The sequence below is a fragment of the Bos grunniens genome, chromosome X (assembly GCF_055505025.1).
Source record: "Bos grunniens cultivar Pamir isolate PY7600 chromosome X, Bosgru_T2T1.0, whole genome shotgun sequence".
Classification (NCBI taxonomy): Eukaryota; Metazoa; Chordata; class Mammalia; order Artiodactyla; family Bovidae; genus Bos; species Bos grunniens.
Genome location: NC_141194.1, coordinates 23282402 through 23305345, shown reverse-complemented (window position 1 = coordinate 23305345; position 22944 = coordinate 23282402). Strand labels below are relative to the sequence as shown.

At 40.7% G+C, this 22944-nt stretch overlaps 1 long non-coding RNA gene across 1 annotated transcript; it reads left to right on the top strand.

The window, feature by feature from the left end:
* Positions 1-7743, top strand: LOC147339977 (uncharacterized). Its single transcript, XR_015158539.1, has 3 exons — positions 1-141; positions 3893-3995; positions 7480-7743. It is a non-coding gene; the product is annotated as an uncharacterized LOC147339977 (long non-coding RNA).
* The last annotated feature ends 15201 nt before the right edge of the window (positions 7744-22944 follow it).

Here is a 22944-nt window from a genome sequence, read left to right as displayed (position 1 = left end):
ATGCTGGGCTACGTCCCATCTGCTGACCTGAGGCCAAGGCCTCATATCGAAGATGTGAACCCCCGAGTCTCCTGGTATGAAGTGCACATATGTCTCATCTCGCCATTTCTACCCGAGGCTTCCTGGAAATGGCTGCTACAGGTAAGATGATCTGAGAGGGAAGGATGAGAGACTGTCTTCTGTGGTGTGGAACCCCTCACATCTCACTCAGAAACTTCATTCATATTGACTGCTGACAAGGCCTGGAAATCCTTCCCTTTCTGTTATAAGTCCATCCCGGTCCCCAACCATGCTCATACAATTCCAGAAGAGCAAGTGAAGGGCCTCCATAGCCTGACAGTTCTCACTGTGGGCTCTCAGTCGACTGCAGGGTCATTGCTCAAAAGTTCTGAGATGATGTTCTGTCGTTTTGTACAATTACTGTGATACTAACTTTTCTCTTTTAGTCCCTGCATGATAATCTATTAAGGTGATCATTTAAAAGGACCAGTTCTCATCCACTGGCATTCCCTGGTGGCTCAGACACTACAGAATCTGCCTGTGGTGTGGGAGACCTGGGTTCAATCTGTGGGTTGGGAAGACCCCCTGAAGGAGGTCATGGCAACCCACTCTAGTATTCTTGCCTGGAGTTTCCCCTTGGACAGAGGAGCCTGGTGGGCTACAGTCCATGGGGTTGCTAAGAGTCAGACACAACTGAGTGACTAAGCATGCACACAACAAACTTTGTGCTGCTTATTTCATGATCTGGGCCGTACTGCCACATCCAAGCCAAACTTTGGTGCCCCATAGTCCTGGCATGGGGCCTCTGAGATGCTGCCCTAGATTCCTTCAGTGAAGCAGTGGAGATTCCTGATCCCAGGGCAGAGTGGAAGAATCCAGGGCTCAAGTTTAAAGCCTTTTGCAGCTGATCCTGTTGTCTGCTTCCCTTGCAGCCTGGACATCTGTGCCAGTCTCTTAAGTACTCCCCGACCTGGGCATACATAGGGTCAAGATCGTGGAGACTTACTGTCCATCAGGGATTATTTAATTTTACACATAGGGTCAAGTTCAGTGGATACTTGCTGTCCATCAGGGATTATTTAATTTTATGTTTTCACTTTTGTTAATAGTTTTCTTTTTCCTTCTATAAGATTTCTGTGGTTACTTCTGGGTACAAAAAGCAGCAGACCGGGTTTCACTGTGTTCTCAGCTATTCTGAATGTGGTACTAAATCTGTAAAAGAGTTACAGAAAATTGACAGTCTTACAATGTTTGTCCTTCATGACTGTACATAACATACTATTCTGTTTGAGCCTTCTTTTTCCTAAGGCTTTCAGAAAATTTCTTCTTGTTGCTTCCATGAAGACTACATACATTTTTCTAAAGTTTCTTTGTAGGTAAATTTTTTCTATGGTTGCTTCTGTTTATGGTGTATTTTCTGTTACTTGGTGTAAGTAATTGTTGATTCTTCCAGACCAACTGGATGATTTTACTGTCGTGATCTTTTTTATTCCAGATTTCTGAAGTCTCTTACATGTTTGAATATTTTCTGTCCTGTTTTCTAAGATTTGTAATTCGAGAATCAAATTGTTACTGTGATCTTTTGCTTTTCATTACTTCTGGCTTTCATTCATTTGGCATTGTATATAATTCTAGTGGCTATATGTACTTCTCCAGATTTTTTTCTAGTTTTTAAATTCATAGATTTTTTAATTAGAAGAAAATTAAATGGTGTGTCAAGTTCTCTTGTATAAAGCAGCTGTAAGTATACATATATCCCCTCCCTCATGAACCTCCCTCCCACCTCACCCCTCTAGGTCATCACAGAGCTGATTCCTTGTGTCACCCAGCAGCTTCCCCCTCATGCCTGTTGTCCACATCGTAGTGCATATTTGTCCACGCCACTCTCTCAATTCGTCTCACTGTCTGCTTCCCCCAATGTGTCCACATGCCCATTCTCTACGTCTGTGTCTCCATTCTTTCCCTGCAAATAGATTTATAACTACCCTTTCGTGACCTTTCTTTTTCATTCTCTTATTAGTATATTTTACAGATAGAAGTTTTTAATATTAACAAGGTTCAGCTTATTATTTTCTTTCATGGACTGTGCTTTTGGTGTGTGCCTAAAATCTCATTACCAAACTCAAGTTTTGGCCCCATGTTATCTTCTAGATTTTTTTGCCTATTGCATATGGCATGTGGAATCCTAGTCCCTGCCCAGCGATCAAACCTCTTCCCCCAGCAGTGGAAGTGTTGATTCTTAAACACTGGACTGCCAGGGATGTCCCTGCCATTTTTTTTAAATTGTGAATTTTTCATTTAGGTCTGTGATTCCCTTTGAGTTAATTATTTTAAAAGGTTTAGAGTTTGTATGTGGATTCATTTTTCTTAGATATGGATGTCTAGTTATCCCAGGACTGTAAATTTAAAAGACTGTCCTTTTCCATTGAATTGCCTTTGTGCCTTTGTTAAAGGTCGGTTGAGTGTTTGGGGTGTCTGTTTCTAGATTTTCTGTTCTTTGCCATTGATCTGTCTATTATTCTGTTAATAGCATACAGTCTTGAGTATTGTAGCTTTAAAGTAAGTTCTGAAATCCTGTAATATCAGTTCTCTAACTTTGATCTTTAATATTGACTTCAGTGGGTATTATGGATCATTTCATTTTTGACATAAAATTTAAATTGTTGGCTGCTATCTACAAGCTAATTTGCTGGAATTTTGAACAGAATTGCATTAAGTATCTAGGTTAAGTTTGAAATAAGTGACATCTCAACAATATAGCATCTCCCTATCTATGAACGTGGCATGTCTATTTATTTAGATCTTCTTTAATTTTTTTCAGTGCAGTTTATGAGTTTTTCTCATGTAAATCTTATACATAGTTTTTAAAGAATTATTTCTAATATATTTTGGTGCTAATGTAAATGGTGTTAAGTTTTTAATTGCAAGTTCCATCTCTTTATTGGAAAAGAATTGACCTTTATGTATTAACCTTATTAATATATTAATTATATAATAGTTATATATTGATAATATATTAACCTTATTAACATACACTCCTGGCTTATTATTGCCAGGAGTTTTCTTGTTGTTGATGTTTATGCTTCCAATTTTTCCTTCCAAATATCTGTATCTTTTGCTTCCTTTTCTTATCTCATTGCATTGGCTAGGACTTTCAGTAACTTTCACCATGAATAGGCATGGTGAGAAGGGATATCCTCACCTTAGTGTGACAGCATCTGTCTTCTCACTATAAAGTATGATGTTTTACCTCTATTTCTTTTCAGATGTTGTATATGAAGCTGAGCAAATACCTGTCTGTGTCTAGTTTACTGAGAATTTTTATGATGAATGGATGTTGGATTTTATAAGATGATTTTTTTCCTTCATCTGTTGATCTCATCTTGTGATTATGTTCCTTAGACTATTGTTATTATGATTTGTAATTATTGATTTTCAAATGTTGCACATCTGAAATGCATCCTACTGAGTTATAGTATGTAATTTCTTCTATGGATTGTTAGGTTTCTTTTCTTATATTTTGTTGGGGATTTTTCCTCTATGTTCATGAGAAGTATTTGTGTTCAATTTTTTTCTCTTCATTTCTTCATCTGATTTTGATATTCAAGTGTAATACTCACCTGACAGAAAAGGAATTAGGAGGTGTTGTTCCTTTTGCTTCTATTTTCTGGGAGAGATTGTAGAGAGTTGTTATCACTTCTTCCTTAAATTTTTGTTAGAATTCATCAGTGGAAACATCTGGGTCTCTTACTGTCTTTATTGGAAGCTTATTAGTTATAGATTAAATTTCTTGAATAGATACAGACCTATTCAGAGTATATATTTTCTTTGTGAAAGTGGTGCTATGTTATACCTTCAAGCAATTTCTCAGTTGAAACTTTCTGTTTTATAGGCAAAGAATTGTTTATAATATTCACTCATTATCCTTTTGGAGAAGGTGATGGCACCCCACTCGAGTACTCCTGCCTGGAAAATCCCATGGACGGAGGAGCCTGGTAGGTTGCAGTCCATGGGGTCGTTGAGGGTCAGACACAACTGAGTGACTTCACTTTCACTTTTCACTTTCATGCATTGGAGAAGGAAATGGCAACCCACTCCAGTGTTCTTGCCTCGAGAATCCCAGGGACGGGGGAGCCTGGTGGGCTGCCGTCTATGGGGTCTCACAGAGTCGGACACGACTGAAGCGACTTAGCAGCAGCATAAGCAGCAGCAGCAGGAGCATTATCATTTTAATGTCCATGGAATCAGTAGTAATGGCCCCTCCTTTATTTCTATTATTTGTAATTTAATTTGTATTTTCTCTCTTTTTTCTTGTTTAAACTGGGGAGAATTTTATCTTCTTTTTATTTTGTATCTTTAAAGAAACTTTTTTGGGTTTTGTTTTTTTCTGCATTACCTTCCTTTTTTCAGTGTCACTGGTTTCCACTGTGATTTATTCTTCCTCTGCTTTTTCTTTTCTTTCACAAGTTTACTAATATAGAAGCTTAAGTTATTAATTGTAGGTTTTTTTGTTATAGGCACTCAATGTTGTGTATACCTCTTTACTGATTTTGCTGTATCACACACCTTCTGATAAGTTCTAATTTTGTTTTCATTTTGTAAAAATATTTTAAAATTTCTCATTAGATTTTCTCTTTGGCCCATGTGTTATTTAGATGTTTATTGTTTAGTCTGCAAATAATCTTTAATTTTCCTTCTGTCTTTCTGTTATCAATTCCTAGTTTACTTCCATCACACTTTTCTTGTAATCGTGAGGGTTTTTTGTTTTTGTTTTTGTTTGGTCTTTGTTTTAAATAGACACTCTCAGTAAAGGAAGATGCTGGGCTTATGTCAGATGTTGGCTGGAGCAGATTCCTTTGGTAGCCTTGAAATTTTCTATACAGGAACTCAGGGCTGGCCGAGTTGTCCTAGAATGTGGCCTTAGGTTGCTACTAGAAACCATGATAGGGTCAGTCAAGGTTCCTAATGCAGATATTTGGACAGAGTTGTTCATGCCAATAGTTTTTGCAGTTCTCTGTTCCTAAGCTCAGCTTGCAGTTCCATGACACATTGCCCTTTTTATAGGTAAAGTCTGCTTGAGACCCCCAGAAGGGAGGGGATCACCCACAGTGTAAGGTCGGGGTGGGGTGAGGTATGCCAAAAATCTAGAGAAGGATGCAGAGTCCCCCAGTTTTGGCCCCTGATGCAGTTCTGGTCCCAGAACCACACTGGGATTAAGAACGTGTAGAGGGAATTGGGCTCAAGGACTTACAGAGAAGAAACTCACCCAATCAAGTCCCTTATTATTTGTTCGGTCTTAATTTGAGCATCATGCAGTCTTCTCAGTTAAACTTCTCACCTCAAAATGGATAGAACCATAGAGGAAATGACAAAGACTGAGAGGAGAAAAGTCTTGGCCTCAGTGGGCAACTTCACCATTGGGAATTCTGTCTACCAGGCCCAAGGACAGTGTCAACTGCCACCCAAGTGTTCTTTGGGTATGCACAGACTGGGTGTCCTCCTTGCAGCTCTTAATTGAGGGGAGCCATGACATAGTGAGCTGACCCAGATCTTGCCCTGTGGGTCATGGAAAGAGAACAAAGCAGAGAGTGACAGCAAGCAAATTTTAATGGGAGAGATAGGGTGAAAAGTCAGGGGTCTCCAGCCAGCAGTTTGGGCAAGACCACTGGAGTTCACCATGAAAGCAGTCCTAGTCACGGTACCAAATATGTCACTGGTGAAGAGAGATTTCCTTAGTTCTTGCCCTTGCAAAGAAAGGGAAGGACTCTGGACTAGTGCACATCGGGGGACCTGTCTGATGGTCACTTTATCAGTCTTGTGAACTTGATCCAATTGCAAGTTATCCATCTATAAATGGAGTCTGCTAAATCCTATCCTGCATGAATGCTAGAGTTCATGTATACATATAAAGCAGAGTCATACTGATTAAGAAACACTGGTCTTTAATTTAATGGAAGTCATGATTATTATGAACCTCCAAAATACCCCCTTCGTATCTGAGGTTATTTTTATCCAGTAGATAGCAGAGACTATGCAGTGCATTGGGACAAAAAAATAAATATTCTTAAATGAGCTAAATTATGGCAAAGTATATTTAATTTTACCAAGAAAAAATGGTTAGAGGAAATAAGGGAAACTACAAATTGAAAGCTTTTTCCTTTATATTTGCTTATTTTTTGGTATCTCAATATTTTCTGTGGTCGCATTTCACATTACCATGAAAATCTCTCTTTCATCGACATATTACCTACTTCCAGATCATAAAGACAATACAGATGGTTCATGAATTTCTTTTACATGTACCAAAACTGTAATTTTAAAAATCCTAAAACAGCAATAAATAAAACTGGAATATGATTACCAAATGAGTATTCTGAAGAAAAGGAATCTGTTAGAAGTAAAAATATTCAATAAAAATGAAATAGATAATATGAAGAACTTACTAGTTTAAATCAGGAAGAAATAGAGATCTAAACTTGGTTTGCTTGACCCCTACTAACCTGCACTATCTAGGAGCTTGACTACTCTTTGAGAAAATTCTGTTCCAGTGTCATCTTACCTTGTTTAGATGATAAACAAAATATTCAATATGTTGAATGTGTTTTACATATACCCAACGTGTCTTTCAAAACTTTAAAACAGCAAACAATGTGATTTATATGATTAATACATTTGTATTCTGAAGACCAATAAACCTTATGAAAAGTAATTAACACTTGAAAATACTAAACTCCTCCCTCATCTCCTTAATCTAATATAAAACAACTTTCAATAGATATTTCTCCTATGGATAAAGGAAAAAAGATATATATATTTTTAAAATGAGTTGTACCTAATATTCCATTGTATGTGGCTACCACAACTTCGTTATCCAGTCATCGGTCAGTTGAAGTCTGCTTTGCTTCCACGTCTTGTCTATTATAAGCAGTGCTGCAATGAACGCTGGATACAGGTGTCTTTTCAATTATTCTTTTCTCAGTGTATATGCCCAGTATTTCTATTGCTGGGTCATATGGTAGTTTTAATCCTAGTTTTAAAGGATTCTCCCTAGTGTTCTCCATAGTGGCTGTATCAATTTCCATTCCCACCTTTTCTCTGAACTATCCCCAGCATTTAATGCTTATACAAATTTTGATGATGGCCATTCTGACCTGTATAAAGCGACACCTCATTGTAATTTTGATGTGCATTTCTTTCATGATGAGCGATGTAGCTCCTCTTTTCATGTGTTATGTGTTTGCTGCCCCTCTGTATTTCTTTTTTAGAAGAACAGATTTAGGATTGGAGAAAATTCAGCAGATAGTATGGACAGGACCCATACAGCCACTCTCTTCCTCCACTTGGTATCTTCTATTATTATCATCTTGTATTGGTTCAACGGATACAAGTTCGTTTTTTACAGTTGATCAACTCATGTCAATATGCTATTATTAACTATTGTCATTGTTTACAATACATTTTACTTTTTGTGTTTTACAGTTCTTTAGTGTTTGACAGATGCATGATAGTATCAACTCAGCCAACATGGTGTCGTACAGAGGAGTGTGAATGCCCTATGGATCTCCCATGCTCCATCTGTTCATCCCTGAAAAACGTCACTTGGAACCCCTGACGACTACTGAACATTTTACTCTTTCTAAAGATTTGCATTTTCCAGAATGTAACATTGATGGAATCATACAGTATGTAGGCTTTTTATACTGGCTCCTTCTGCTAATCAATATACATTGAATTTTCTCTGTATCTTTTTATGGTTTGAAATGTTTTCTTCCAGGACTGAATAGCATTCCATGTAGCTTACCAATATTTTGTTTACACACTCATGTACTGAAGATCATCTTTGGTGATTTTGGTTTTGGGCAGCTATGATTTATTCGCTCTTAAAATTTGATTGAAGGTTTTTGGATGGGCTTAAGGTTTTGGCTCTTTTGAGTAAATACCTTAACGTTCATTTGCTAGATCATATGATAAGACTATATTTAGCTTAAAAGAATTTGCCAGACAGTTTCCAAAGTATCAGTATCACTGCTTTCCCTTTAGCAATGAATTCATTTCCAGTAGTTTGCCTGTTTCCTCTTCATTTATTTGGACTTCTGTGTTTCTGGTTTGTTCCTTCATTTCTGTAGTATTTCTCTGCCTTTTCCATCATCATCATTATTATTATTATTATTATTATTATAGTTATTGTGTTTGAGGTCTCTTTTTCCCAGGCTTCAAGGTTGAATTCTTTCTTCCTTTTTATTTCTGCCCTCTAAGGTTGGTCCAGTGATTTGTGTAAGCTTCTTATAGGGTGAGATTTGTGCTGAGTTTTTGTTTGTTTGTTTTTTCCTTTGACGGTCACGGCTGAGTAAGGTAGTAATTCTGTCTGCAGATGATCGGGTTTGTATTTTTGTTTTCTTTGTGGTTTAGATGAGGCATCCTGCACAGGGTGCTATCAGGGGTTTGATGATGCCAGGTCTTGTATTCCAGTGGTTTCCTTTGTGTCAGTTCTCACTATTTGATATCCTAGGGTTAGTTCTCTGGTAGTCTAGGATCTTGGAGCCAGTGCACCCACTCTAAAGGCTCAGGGCTTGACCTTGAGTTTTGTGTGCATCTATACATTCTTTTTTGCTGGTCATGTACTCCGGTCCACTCTCAGCTGGTATTCTGCATGCACTTCTGTGTCTGAAGTTGTATTCCTGATGTATTCGTGGAGAGAGATATATTCCACGTCCAGCAACTCCTCTTGCCATCTCGTTCCTCCTGGGCAAGATTCGTGAGAGTCCCTTGGACTGCAAGGAGATCTAACCAGTCAGTTCTAAAGGATATCAGTCCTGAATGTGCATTGGAAGGACTGATGCAGAAGCTGAAGCTCCAATACTTTGACGATATGAGGTGAAGAACTGGCTCATTGGAAAAGACACCGATGCTGGCAAAGATTGAAGGCAGGAAGAGAAGGGGACGGCAGAGGATGAAATGGTTGGATGGCATCACCTACTCAATGGACATGAGTTTGAGCAAGCTCTGGGAATAGGTGATGCACAGGGAGCCTGGCGTGCTGCAGTCCATGGGGTTGCAAAGAGTCAGACACGACCGAGAGACTGAACAGAACAGATGAGTCATCAAAATATTCCTGTCATTCCTATATTTTCTGGATCAGTTGAAGCCTTGCCTTACTGCAAGGCTGATTCCCTTACGGTGGCAAAGAAAGTGTGAGAAAATGTGTTCTCTGCTTGGTTTATCAAGTGTGATCCAGGCACACATTTCCCTGAGCAAATTATACGAGCTTTAACCAAAACCTTGCAGGCTTCTTGAAATTATCATTGTCCCTATGAGCCACAAACTTCAGGGAGGATTGACAGAAACAATCCAAAAACTGGACTCTGGCAATAAAAGAATTAGGAACATGAGGTTTAATGAATTAAACGTATGATTCTAATTTTCCTGATTTTTTTTGAAAGAGTACTGTCTTTTATAAATCTTTCATTTTCTAGATATAAGGAAATTTTTTAACACAGCAATTTGATAAATGGTACCTTTGTCATTAGAATTGAAACATTAATTTTTCTCTCCCTACCGTATCACTCCCGACATTAGAAACTCTTACTGTTCTTATTTCCTTAGGAAAATTGTTATTTTTCAAAAGTTCAGTGAGAATCTATTCTTATAGCAGGACACAAGTGGAAACATTGATTACACTACAGAGACTTTAACTGGAATGTCATATTTGACAGACACAGGTAGACTTCGATATGACCAGATAACTTGAGGAAACCAAGGTTAACCATCAGTTCAGTTCAGTTCAGTCGCTCAGTCCTGTCCGACTCTTTGCGACTCCATGAATCGCAGCAGGTCAGACCTCCCTGTCCATCACCAACTCCAGGAGTTCACTGAAGCTCAGGTCCATCAAGTTGGTGATGCCATCCAGCCATCTCGTCCTCTGTCGTCCCTTTCTGCTCATGCCCCCAGTCCCTCCCAGCAGCATAGTCTTTTCCAATGAGTCAAGTCTTCGCATCAGGTAGCCAAATATTGGAGTTTCAACTTTAGCATCAGTCCTTCCAAAGAACACCCAGGACTGATCTCCTTTAGAATGGACTGGTTGGATGTCCTTGCAGTCCAAGGGACTCTCAACAGTCTTCTACAACACTACAGTTCAAAAGCATCAATTCGGTGCTCAGCTTTCTTCACTGTCCAACTCATACACGACCACTGGAAAAACCATAGCCTTGACTAGATGGACCTTTGTCGGCTAAGTCATATCTCTGGTTTTCAATATGCTCTCTAGGTTGATCATAACTTTCCTTCCAGGGAGTAAACGTCTTTTAATTTCATGGCTGCAATCACCATCTGCAGTGATTTCGGAGCCCAGAAAAATAAAGTCAGCCAATGTTTCCGCTGTTTCCCCATCTATCTGACATGAAGTGATGGGACCGGATACCATGATCTTCGTTTTCTGAATGTTGAGCTTTAAGCCAACTTTTTCACTCTCCTCTTTCACTTTCATGAAGAGGCTCTTTAGTTCTTCTTCATTTTCTGCCATAAGAGTGGTATCCTCTGCATATCTAAGGTAAGAGATATTTCTCCCGGCGATTTGATTCCAGCTTGTACTTCTTCCAGCCCAGCATTTCTCATGATGTACTCTCCGTATAAGTTAAATGAGTAGGGTGACAATATACAGCCTTGACGTATTCCTTTTCATATTTGGAACCAGTCTGTTGTTCCATGTCCAGTTCTAACTGTTGCTTCCTGACCTGACCTGCATACATGTTTCTCAAGAGGCAAGTCAGGTGGTCTAGTATTCCCATCTCTTTCAGAATTTTCCACAGTTTATTGTGATCCACACAGTCAAAGGCTTTGGCATAGTCAATAAAGCAGAAATAGATGTTTTTCTGGAACTCTCTTGCTTTTTCCATGATCCAGCAGAAGTTGGCAATTTGATCTCTGTTTCCTCTGGCTTTTCTAAAACCAGCTTGAACATCTGGAAGTTCACGGTTCATGTATTGCTGAAGCCTGGTTTAGAGACTTTTAAGCATTACTTTACTAGCGTGTGAGATGGGTGCAATTGTGTGGTAGTTTGAGCATTCTTTGACATTGCCTTTCTTTGGGATTGGAACGACAACTGATCTTTTCCAGTCCTGTGGCCACTGCTGAGTTCTCCATATTTGCTGGCATATTGAGTGCAGCACTTTCACAGCATCATCTTTGAGGATTTGAAATAGCTCAACTGGAATTCCATCACCTCCACTAGCTTTGTTTGTAGTGATGCTTCCTAAAGCCACCTTGACTTCACATTCCAGGATGTCTGGTTCTAGGTGAGTGATCACACCATTGTGATTATCTTGGTCGTGAAGATATTTTTTGTACAGTACTTCTGTGTATTCTTGCCACCTCTTCTTAATATCTTCTGCTTCTGTTAGGTACCTACCATTTTTGTCCTTTATTGAGCCCATCTTTGCATGAAATATTCCCGTGATATCTCTAATTTTCTTGAAGAGATCTCTAGTCTTGCCCGTTTATTCTTTTCCTTTATTACTTTGCATTGATCGCTGAGGAAGACTTTCTTATCTCTCCTTGCTAATTTTTGGAACTCTGCATTCAGATGGGTATATCTTTCCTTTTCTCCTTTGCTTTTCACTTCCCATCTTTTCACAGCTACTTGTAAGGCCTCCTCAGACAGCCATTGCTTTTTTGCATTTCTTTCCCTATTCCCTCTCTTACTCTGAAGTAGACACTGGCACCTTCCCTGTCACCACAGAGGAATGGAGGAAGGAGTGATAAGTCCCTCACCAAAGGGTCTGGGATCCTCCCTTCTGCTGCCTCTTGTCTGTACCATCACAACCAAGCTCTAACCTCCCCACTCAGACCGCAGCTTCTCTTCCCTGTGTTTGGCTGGGAGGAAGCACTGACCACAGGGGAGGATCCTGATTTGCCCGTGTGTTGGGGAGGATGGTCCTCACCCTGGCTCCTCCTGAGCCCTGACATCCTCCTTGTACTGACGAGCTACCAACCCCTCGGACCAAGGTCCCCTCCTCCCTGAGTGTCTGGCATCCGAGAATGCAGTGAGGGAACCCCTCAGGCTTTAGAGTTGTCTGGATGCTATCCACATGTTCCCCAGCCAAGTCGCAGTGGGTGGGAGTTAGGCGTGGCTGCCTTTCTGGGGTGTGGAGACCCTCAGTCCCCCCGAGGTTCCATCCATCACTGCACAGAGTCCAGGGCTTTCCCTCTACTGAGCAGAACTGGAGTCTGCCAGCCCCGAACCGAAGCCTTCCTCTCGGAGACCACCTGAGTGAAGTGGATGGACATAGGGCTTAAGATGCAGGCCTGGATCTTCCAGGGGAGAGCAGTGGTAGGGTGGCCGGGGGTTGTCAGGCCCCGTCTTCAGAGGGAAAGGGCTTGGTCGTGCCAGACTTCTGTCCTCGCACTTGTAACTCACATCACCTCACAGTTTGACATCTGGTGAGACCTGGGTCTCCTCCCTCTGGGCACCCTACATTGCAGTTCTCAAAGATCACAGCAGCTCTTGAAGATGGCATCTCACCCGCAGTGTGTATAGGAGGCACTCACTTCCTGTTATGAGCTTCTGTGTTCCAGGCAGACAGCAGAGGCAGCGCCAGGGTGGGCAGTGTTCCATGGGAGCTTCTGCAGGATTGGCATGTGGACCTTTCCTTGAATCTTAGCAGATCCTGTGACAACACTGTGCTGAGCTGAGTCTATGAGTCTCCTTCCCAGGGTCAAATTTTCCCAGGCAATTGTATGATAGTTTGAATATTCTTTGGCATTGTACTTCTTTGGGATGGAATGAAAACTGACCTTTTTCAGTCCTGTGTCCTCTGCTGGGTGGTCCAAATTTGCTGGCATATTGAATGAAGTACTGTAACAGCATCATCATTTAGGGTTTGAAATAGCTCAGCTGGAATTCCATCACCTCCACTAGCTTTGTTCCTAGGAATGCTTCCTAAGGACCCCTTCACTTCGAACTCCTGGATGCCTGGCTCTAAGGCAGTGATCACAACATCACTGTTATCTGGGTCATTAAGACCTTTGTTGAACAGTTCTTCTGTATATCCTTGCCACCTCTTCTTAAAATCCTTTGCTTCTCTTCTGTCCCTATAGGTTCTGTCCTTTATTGTGCCCATCTTTGCATGAAATGTTCCCTTGGTATCTCTAATTTTCTTGAACAGAACTCTAGTCTTTCCCATTCTATTTTTTCCCTCTATTTCTTTGCATTGTTCACTGAAGAATGCTTTTTTATTTCTCCTTGCTGTTCTTTGGAAATCTGGATTCAGATTGGTATATCTTTCATTTTTTTCTTTGCCTTTTGCTTCCCTTCTATCTCAGTTATTTGTAAGGCCTCCTCAGACAACCATTTATCCTTTTTCATTTCTTTTTCTTGTGGATGGTTTTGGTTACCACCTCCTGTACCTTGTCCTGAACCTCCATCTTTAGTGTTTCAGGCAGTCTTTCTACCAGATCATATCCCTTGAAACTATTCCTCACCTACACTGTATAATCCTAAGGAACTTGATTTAGGTCATATCTGAACGGCCTAGTGATTTTCTCTACTTTCTTCAATTTAAGTCTGTATTTTGTAGTAAGGAGCTTATGATCTGAGCCAGAGTAAGCTCCAGCAGGTCTTGTTTTTGCAGACTGTGTAGAGCTTCTCCATCTTCAGCTGCAAGTTATTCCTTTACTTCCTACTTTTCCATTCTAGTCCCCTATAATGGAAAAGATATTTGGGGGGAATGTTAGTTCTAGAAGGTGATGTACATCTTCATAGCTCCATTGGACTTTAGCTTCTTTGGCATCAGTGGTTGGAGCATAGACTTGGATTACTCTAATGCTGAATGTTTCACCTTGGCAATGAACCAAGATATTCTGTCCTTGTTAACACTGCACCCAAGTACTGCAGTTCATACTTTTTTTTTTTACTATGAGGCTACTTGATTTCTTCTAATAGATTTTTGCTCACAAATACAATGGTAATTTCAATTAAATTTGGCCATTCCCATCCATGTTAGTTGTCTGATTTCTAAAATATTGATGATCACTCTTGCCATCTCCCGCTTGACCAATTTCCATTGATTCATAGACCTAACATTCAAGGTTCCTATGTAGTACTGTTCTTTACAGCATTGGACTTTACTTTTACCACCAGACACATCCACAACTGAGCATTGTTTTGACTTTGGCCCAATCTCTTCGTTTTTTCTGGAGCTATTTCTGGGCTCTTCCCCAATAGCATATTAGACACCTACTGACCTGGGGGGCTTATCTCCTGGTATCATATATTTTTGTCTTTTCATACTGTTCATGGGATTCTCAAGGCAAGGATACTGAAGTGGTTTGCTATTCTCCTCTCCAGTGGACTGCTTCTGTAACTTGAATGAATGCCAAAAATATAATATTGAATGGGAATAGCCATGTTCAGTTCAGATCAGTCACTCAGTCATGTCCAACACTTTGCAACCCCATGGACTATAGCATGCCAGGTTTCCCTGTCCATCACCAGCTCCTGGCGCTTACTCAAATTCATGTCTATCCAATCAGTGATGCCATCCAACCATCTCATCCTCTGTCATCCCCTTCTCCTCCTGCCCTCAATCTTTCCCAACATCAGGGTCTTTTCCAATGAGTCAGTTCTTCACATCAGGTGGCCAAAATATTGGAGTTTCAGCTTCAACATCAGTCCTTCCAATGACTATTCAGGACTCATTTCCTTTAGAATGGATTGGTTGGATCTCCTTGTTGTCCAAGGGACTCTCAAGAGTCTTCTCCAACACCACAGTTCAAAAGAATCAATTCATTGGCACTCAGCTTTCTTTATAGTCCAACTCTCACATCCATACATGACCACTGGAAAAACCAGAGCTTTGACTAGACGGACCTTTGCTGGCAAAGTAATGTCTCTGCTTTTTAACATGCCGTCTGGGTTGGTCATAGATTTCCTTCCAAGGAGCAAGTATCTTTTAATTTCATGGCTGCAGTCAACATCTGCAGTGATTTTGGAGCCCCAAAATATAAAGTCTCCCACTGTTTCTATTGTTTCCCCATCTATTTGCCATGAAGTGATGGGACCAGATGCCATGATCTTAGTTTTCTGAATGTTGAGTTTTAAGCCAATTTTTTCTCTTTCCTCTTTCACTTTCATCAAGAGGCTCTTAAGTTCTTCTTCGCTTTCTGCCATAAGGTTGGTGTCATCTGCATATCTGAGGTTACTGATATTTCTCCCAGCAATCTTGACTCCAGCTTGTGCTTCACCCAGCCTGGCATTTCACATGATGTTCTTTGCATATAAGTTAAATAAGCACAGTGACAATATACAGCCTTGACATCATCTTTTAGGTCTTGAAATAGCTCAACTGTAATTCCATCACTTCCACTAGCTTTGTTCATAGTGATAGTGCTGACCCACACCTCCGCTGGAGACTTCTGGACACTTACAGCTACCAGACGAAAGATGGTGGAGTAGAAGGATGTACGCTCATCTTCTCCTGCAAGAACTCCAAAATTATTACTAGCTGCTGAACAACCATTAACAGGAGAATGTTTGATCCCACCAAAAAAAGATACCCCACATCCAAGAGCAAAGAAGAAGCCCCAACAAGATGGCAGGAGGGGCAAACTCATGTTAGAATCAAACCCAATACCTGCCAGAGACACTCGGATGGCTCAAATAAAACATTGTGTGCACCCCGGAGACTGAGCCCGATCTGCTTTTGAGTGTTTGTCTCCTGCGGAGGTACAGGTCAGCAGTGGCCTGCCACAGGGTCACAGGCTCTGGGTGCAGCAGACTTGGGTATGGCATAAGCCCTCTTAGAGGAGGTCACCATTAACCCTGCTATAGAGCCACCAGAAATTACACAGGACTGAGGAAACAGACTCGTGGAGGGCACAAACAGAATCTTATGCATACTAGGACCCAGGAGAAAGGAGCAGTGATATCACAAGAGACTGACCCAGACTTGCCCACGAGTGCCCAGGATTCTCTGGCGGAGGCTTTGGTTGGTGGTCGTGTTTTGAAGTTGCCATTATCTTCATTACCACCACCATAGTTTGGCCTCAGGTCAAACAACAGGGAGGGAACACAGCCCCATCAGATAATTGGATTAAAAATTGACTGAGCATGGCCCTGCCTATCAGAACAAGACCCAGTTTCCCCCTCAGTCAATCTCTTCCATCAGGAAGCTTCCATATGCCTCTTGGCCATCAGAGGGCAGACAGAATGAAAACTACAAACACAGAAAATTAATCAAACTGATCACATGAACCACAGCCTTGTCTAACTCAATGAAACTATGAGCCATGCCGTATAAGGATACCCAAGACTGATGAGTCATCGTGGAGGGTTCTGAAAAAACGTGGTCCACGGGAGAAGGGAATGGCAAACCACTTCAGTATTCTTGCCTTGAGAACCCCATGAACAGTATGAAAAAGCCATATGTATAAATATAAAATATGGTTTATTTTCTATATTAAGTCAAGAATAGTCAGAAGTACTCTATAGTGATCAGTCAGGAGAGTAATTTCTTCAGAAGATGGGTGTTTTTCAGTGGGAAGGGCCATGATGGAGGCATCTGGGATGCTGATAACATGTATTTCTTGATCTATGTGGTTCTTCCTTTGTATAAATTGACTATCCACTTAAGGTTTTTGTACGCCTATGTATTATACTATATATTTCAACCAAAAGTTTAAAAATTGTACAATATTTGGGTACTTGCCTTGCAGTCCAGTGACTAGAACTCTGAACTTCCACTTCAGGGGGCACAGGTTCAATCCCTGGTCAGGGAACTAGGATACCACATATTGTGGGTGTGGTGTGGCAAAAAAAAATTATATCATATTTATTAGTCTATTCAATTGCTTTCTTCAAATAGTTTTGGCATTTTGCATATATTTTTTCATAAATAATATAGCTTGACAAATATATGAGTATTGGTAGTGTTATCTTTTTATTTTTACTGCTATGTGTCTCCACAGTTATTTCTTTTCTTTTATTATTCAATTTTATATTACTTCACAATTTTCTCTTTTCAAAACTAATTTTTCCATCCTAGAATAAATTGTCTATGACCGGTTTGAGTTGTTTTGGGCAATAGTTGTAAGTTTAGTTGTTATACTTTCACTTTCTATTTTTACAATCTTTTTTGTGTTAAAATTAGGAGTTAGCATTTGAATTATTATGTTACCTTTTTGTAACATACTGTCTTTATATGTTACATATTATAAAGCATTGAAATGAATCTTATTTGTAGAGTATTACAACTCTGTAAAGAATATGTGCTGAATTCTTTTTAGAGTGACCAATATTGCCTTAATTTTCCCCTCAGCTTAACTTTAGACAGGCTTCTTCATACCTATAGGCCCCTGATTTTTCTGTTCTTAGAGCATTAACTTTAGAAAATTTGCAATTATAAATTCTTTCTCTTCTCCTTTAGAGATATCTCTTCTTTCCAATTTTCCAACTCACAATATCTTTCTCAAGGACATGGGAGTCATCTCTTTGAAATAATCTCTGTTGGGAGGGTAAGAACCTAACTTCATAGGTGGAGTAATCATGTTGAACAACCTCTCCCTAATGTCCTCCAGTACTAAACTAGTAGCTCACTCCAGCACTTAAAAATCTCCTGCATTTTGTTTCAGGGCAATTGAATTCAATCTGTCTCCCCTGTTGTGCTAGTCTTGACCCAGTTTCCATGGCATTGGGTAAGATCTTCTTTGCCTGTTTAACTTGTCCAATGCAATTGTTTTTTGACAAGAAAGACCACTAGTTGGTTAATGTCATGGTCTGGGTGCAGGTCTCCTGGGTCTTCTGGATCCTGGTGTGCATAAGATTTTGTTTGTGCCCTCCAGGAGTCTGTTTCCCCAGTCCTGTGTAAGTTCTGGTGGCTCAATAGTGGGGTTAATGATGACCTCCTCTAAGAGGGCTTATGCCATACCCAGGTCTGCTGCACCCAGAGTCCCTGACCCTGTGGCAGGCCACTGCTCACTCGTACCTCCACAGGAGACACTCAAACACACTCAGAAGAATTTCCAGACATGAGGCAGATTGAGAGAAGAACAAAGTTTATTAGAGTGGGAGACGCTGTTAGAACAGTGGGCCAGCTCAAAGGAGAACCGACGTTGAACAGGGGTCCTTAGTCCACTTTTATACCCAGGGTACAAGGAGCGCAATAGGGGTCTTGTGGTTATTTGCTGATTGGATGAGGTGCATATACTAGGGGGAGGGAAGAGTAAGGCAAATACCTTCTCCCTATGGAGTAGGAGGGGAGACAGGTTCTACTGCTCAGGAGAACCTGAAATTCATTAATAGTTACAACATAGGGGAGAGAAGGATGATAAAGGCCTGGTTTTTCCATTCCTGCATTCCAAGACCCTCTTTGGTTTTACCTGGTTTTTTGTCCTTGGGTCACCACAGTTAATTTTTAACCCTCCATGGTTATCCATTAGGTCTTCTCCTGTGCCTTTTGAATATATTGTAATCACTTTGCTGGATCAGAAAAATTACATTTTTCTCAAGAGGTCATCAGTTCACATGAGCACCCCCCTTCTCTGTCATTTCTACCTTTTTGCCTTGTTCTAACAGGTGAGTTGATTAAATCTAATTCCTGACCTTCATCTACTCACTTTGAGGTGCCCTATTATACATTATCATAGAAAAGCATGTGTTTAATCTATTCTATTGCTTGCAATTCCAGTAGTTTTCATTTTCTTTTGTTGTTGACTCTTGCACCTAACATCCTGGAACTGGCTTCAAAGCACACCTATCCAGTCAATTCTTTCATCATTAGTCAACCGCTATTCATCTAAAGAGAAAAAGGAATTCCAGCCTCCCCAGTGACAGCTAGCCATTCACACGGGTGAGGGAGAATGACCTGGCCGCAAATCTGACCTTTTCTTCATGCTCCAATGGCTTCTTAAACCACTGCCTTCTTTCTTTGTGGTTCCTCCTTATGCTCTCCAATACAATAGATTTACCCTCTACTTGTGTGTGTGTCCATGCTCAGTCATGTCTGACTCTTTGCAACTTCATGAACTGTAGCCTGCCAAGCTCCTCTGTCCGTGGAATTTTCCAGGCAAGAATACTGGAGTGGGTTGCCATTTCCTCCTCCAGGGCATCTTACTCACCCAGGGTCGAACCCATGTCTCCAGCATTTCCTGCATTGGCAAGTGGATTCTTTACTGCTGAGCCATCCGAGAAGCACCCGCTACCGAGTACTGTCCATTTATTATTTTTAGATTTACCCCAGCTCCCCTTTATCCTCTACAGCATTTCCCTAACCTTTACAATAAGAAAGCACAGAGGGAGAGAAACTCTGACATTGTATTCTTTTTCAGTTTAGAAGCCATTTCCTCAAGTTGAGACTTTGAAATATCCCAAGGGAAAGACAAAACAATCCCAAGGTTCCCAGTGTCAGGGAGGAAACATAATTTTCCTTCTACTCTTCTAGGCTCCTGGCTGAGGCCCCTGCTGTAATAAACAAAAATGGATTAATGGGAGAAAAACAAACAAGTTTAATAACATGTATACCTCCTGTACACATGGAAGAGACCCAGAGACACAATAACTCCCAGATATGACCCAAGCTGCCACTTTAAATACCATCTACAGTTAAAAGCAAAAGAAAGATGTTGGCCAGTTATGCACAGTTTTCAGGCAAAGCCCAGCAAATAGGGGTGTGGTTGTTATGCAGATTTAAGTTATCCTTTTCTCCATTGATAAGAGTTTCTAGGGATTTAGAGTCATCCTTCTCTTCCTGGAGCAGTAAGACAGATACCTTTACAAATGGAGATTTCCCTAATTGATGTAAATGTTTCTTACAAAAGGGTTACTCCTACTATCACTTTCAGAGCTTTTCCTGTCTAGAGCTGCTTAAAACATATCAGTGCAAAATAATCCTTATGCCAAAGAAACATATTCGTGGGTGCTATTCTGCTCCCTTTCACCAGCTTCAGGGAAGTCAAGTATGTTGACTACATACTTGACTTCACTACACCCCTCTTCCGACATTTGTTGGCTCTAACTAAACAGGTCTTCTTTACATAAAAATTATGTCAGAAATAAAGCTTTTTGACTCTTCCATATGAACTTGGTAACCCAGTATTATTTGGCTAATGAATTTAACCCTATCCAAAGATCTCAGAACAGAAATGTTGCAAGAAGGAAGCCAATTCTGACTCCATGTTGGAAACTGTCCCTCTGACTTGCCTTTCCTTTTTGCTTTTGTTGTTATAATCATACTTAATAGCTTGCATCACAGGACCCTGCCCCTCTGCTTGACTGTAAACTAAAGTGCCTTACTTGAGCTCATAGGTCCCTATCCACCTGTGAACAGAAGAGATTAATACACCCTGTCTTTTGCAGATGTTTTCCAAGAATGAAGATCCTTTCATTTTACTTCCACACTGCCTCTCCCTCTCTATTCTCCCTTTTAACTTTAGCTCCTCATTGCTTTTCCTGTGACTCTACAAAAGAACTTGGCATCCAGACCTGGACAAGATGGATATTTTGAGATACCAGACTGCCATCTTCTTGGTCAGCTGCATTCCAAATAAAGTTGTTTTCCTTGCCTCAACACCTCGTCACTCGGATTCATTGGCCTGTCGTGTGGTGAACAGAGCAAGTTTGGACTGGGACTCAGTAACAAAGAGAGATTTCAAAGAAAAAGTTTTTAATGTACTTGTCCCAAGGTTATATAAGTACATTTTTATAAATGCATATACAAACTTACATACATTTTGCAAATGTATATAAGTACATTTTTTATACTCTTGCCTAAGATAGCATTTTAATTTTCTGTTTTGAAGACACCTGAACTTCAGAAGACAATTATGGCTGAATTCCAGCCCTCTAACTGCCATTTATTTGTTCCTAAAACAGATGAATTGCTCCCATTAGCTGCAGAATCAAAACTATTGAAAACAGAAAAGCAGGAAAATCAAAAAGTGATCTCCAAATTAAAGTAAAATTGCTCATAGTTAAAGTGATAAACTTGTTTTTTGCTTTGCTGAGGTTTTCCTCCTCACTTCCAACTAGTTGTTTGTTTGTTTGAAGGAAATGGAGTCAGTAAGAGTAAAAACATATCTCAGCTCTAGGCTCTCCTCTTTGTCCCTGAAACTGATGTCAAAACACAGCCTCTGTGCACTGGTGCCGAATCGAATCTTGGAGACAGGTTTTGGGTGAGGTAGAAAGTTCAGTTCCGTCGCTCAGTTATATCCGACTCTTTACAACCCCATGGACTTCAGTGCGCCAGTCCTCCCTGTCCATCACCAACTCCTGGAGTCTACACAAACTCAGTCAGTGATGCCATCCAACCATCTCATCCTCTGTCATCCCCTTCTCCACCTTGAATCTTTCCCAACATCAGGGTCTTTTCAAATGAGTCAGCTCTTCGCATCAGATGGCCAAAGTATTAGCGTTTCAGCTTCAACATCAGTCCTTCCAGTGAACATTCAGGACTGATTTCCTTTACGATGGACAGGTTGGATCTCCTTGCAGACCAAGGGACTCTCAAGAGTCTTCTCCAACACCACAGTTCAAAAGCATCAATTCAGTGCTCAGCTTTCTTGATAGTCCAACTCTCACATCCATACATGACTACTGGAAAAAACCATAGCCATGACTAGACAGACCTTTGTTGACAAAGTAATGTCTCTGCTTTTTAATATGCTGTCTAGGTTGGTCATAACTTTCCTGCCGAGAAGTAAGCGTCTTTTAAATTCATGGCCACAGTTACTATCTGCAGTGATTTTTGAGCACCCAAAAATAAAGTCTGCCACTGTGTCCACTGTTTCCCCATCTATATGCCATGAATTGATGGGACCGGATGCCATAATCTTAGTTTTCTGAATGTTGAGCTTTAAGCCAACTTATTCACTCTCCCCTTTCACTTTCATCAAGAGGCTCTTTAGTTCTTCTTCACATTCTGGCATAAGGGTGGTGTCATCTGCATATCTGAGGTTAGTGATATTTCTCCCAACAGTCTTGATTCCAGCTTGTGCTTCCTCCAGCACAGCATTTCTCATGATGTACTCTGCATAAAAGTTAAATAAGCAGGGTGGAAATATACAGACTTGACATACTCCTTTCCCTATTTGGAACCAGTCTGTTGTTCCATGTCCAGTTCTAACTGTTGCTTCCTGACCTAAATATAGATTTCTCAAGAGGCAGGTCAGGTGGGCTTGTATTCTGATCTCTTTAAGAATTCCCCACAGTTTATTGTGATCCACAAAAGGCTTTGGCACAGTCAATAAAGCAGAAATAGATGTTTTTGGGGAAATCCTTTGCTTTTTTGATGATCCAGCGGATGTTGGCAATTTGACCTCTGGTTCCTCTGCCTTTTCTAAAACCAGCTTGAACATCTGGAAAATCATGGTTCACGTATTGTTGAAGCCTGGCTTGGAGAATTTTGAGCATTACTTTACTAGCGTGTGCTGCTGCTGCTGCTGCTGCTAAGTCGCTTCAGTCGTGTCCGACTCTGTGCGACCCCATAGATGGCAGCCCACCAGGCCCCGCTTTCCCTGGGATTCTCCAGGTAAGAACACTGGAGTGGGTTGCCATTTCCGTGAGATGAGTGCAATTGTGTGGTAGTTTGAACATTCTTTGACATTGCCTTTCTTAGGGACTGGAATGAAAACTGACCTTTTCCAGTCCTGTGGCTGCTGCTGAGTTTTCCAAATTTGCTGACTTATTGAGTATAGCACTTTCACAGCATCATCTTTTAGGATTTGAAATAGCTCAACTGGAATTCCTTCACCTCCACTAGCTTTGTTCATAGTGATGCTTCCTAAGGCCCACTTGACTTCACACTCCAGGATGTCGGGCTCTAGGTGTGTGATCACACCATCGTGATCATCTGGGTCATGAAGATCTTTTTTGTACAGTTCTTCTGTGTATTCTTGCCACCTCTTCTTAGTATCTTCTGCTTCTGTTAGGTCCATACAATTTCCATCCTTTATTGAGCC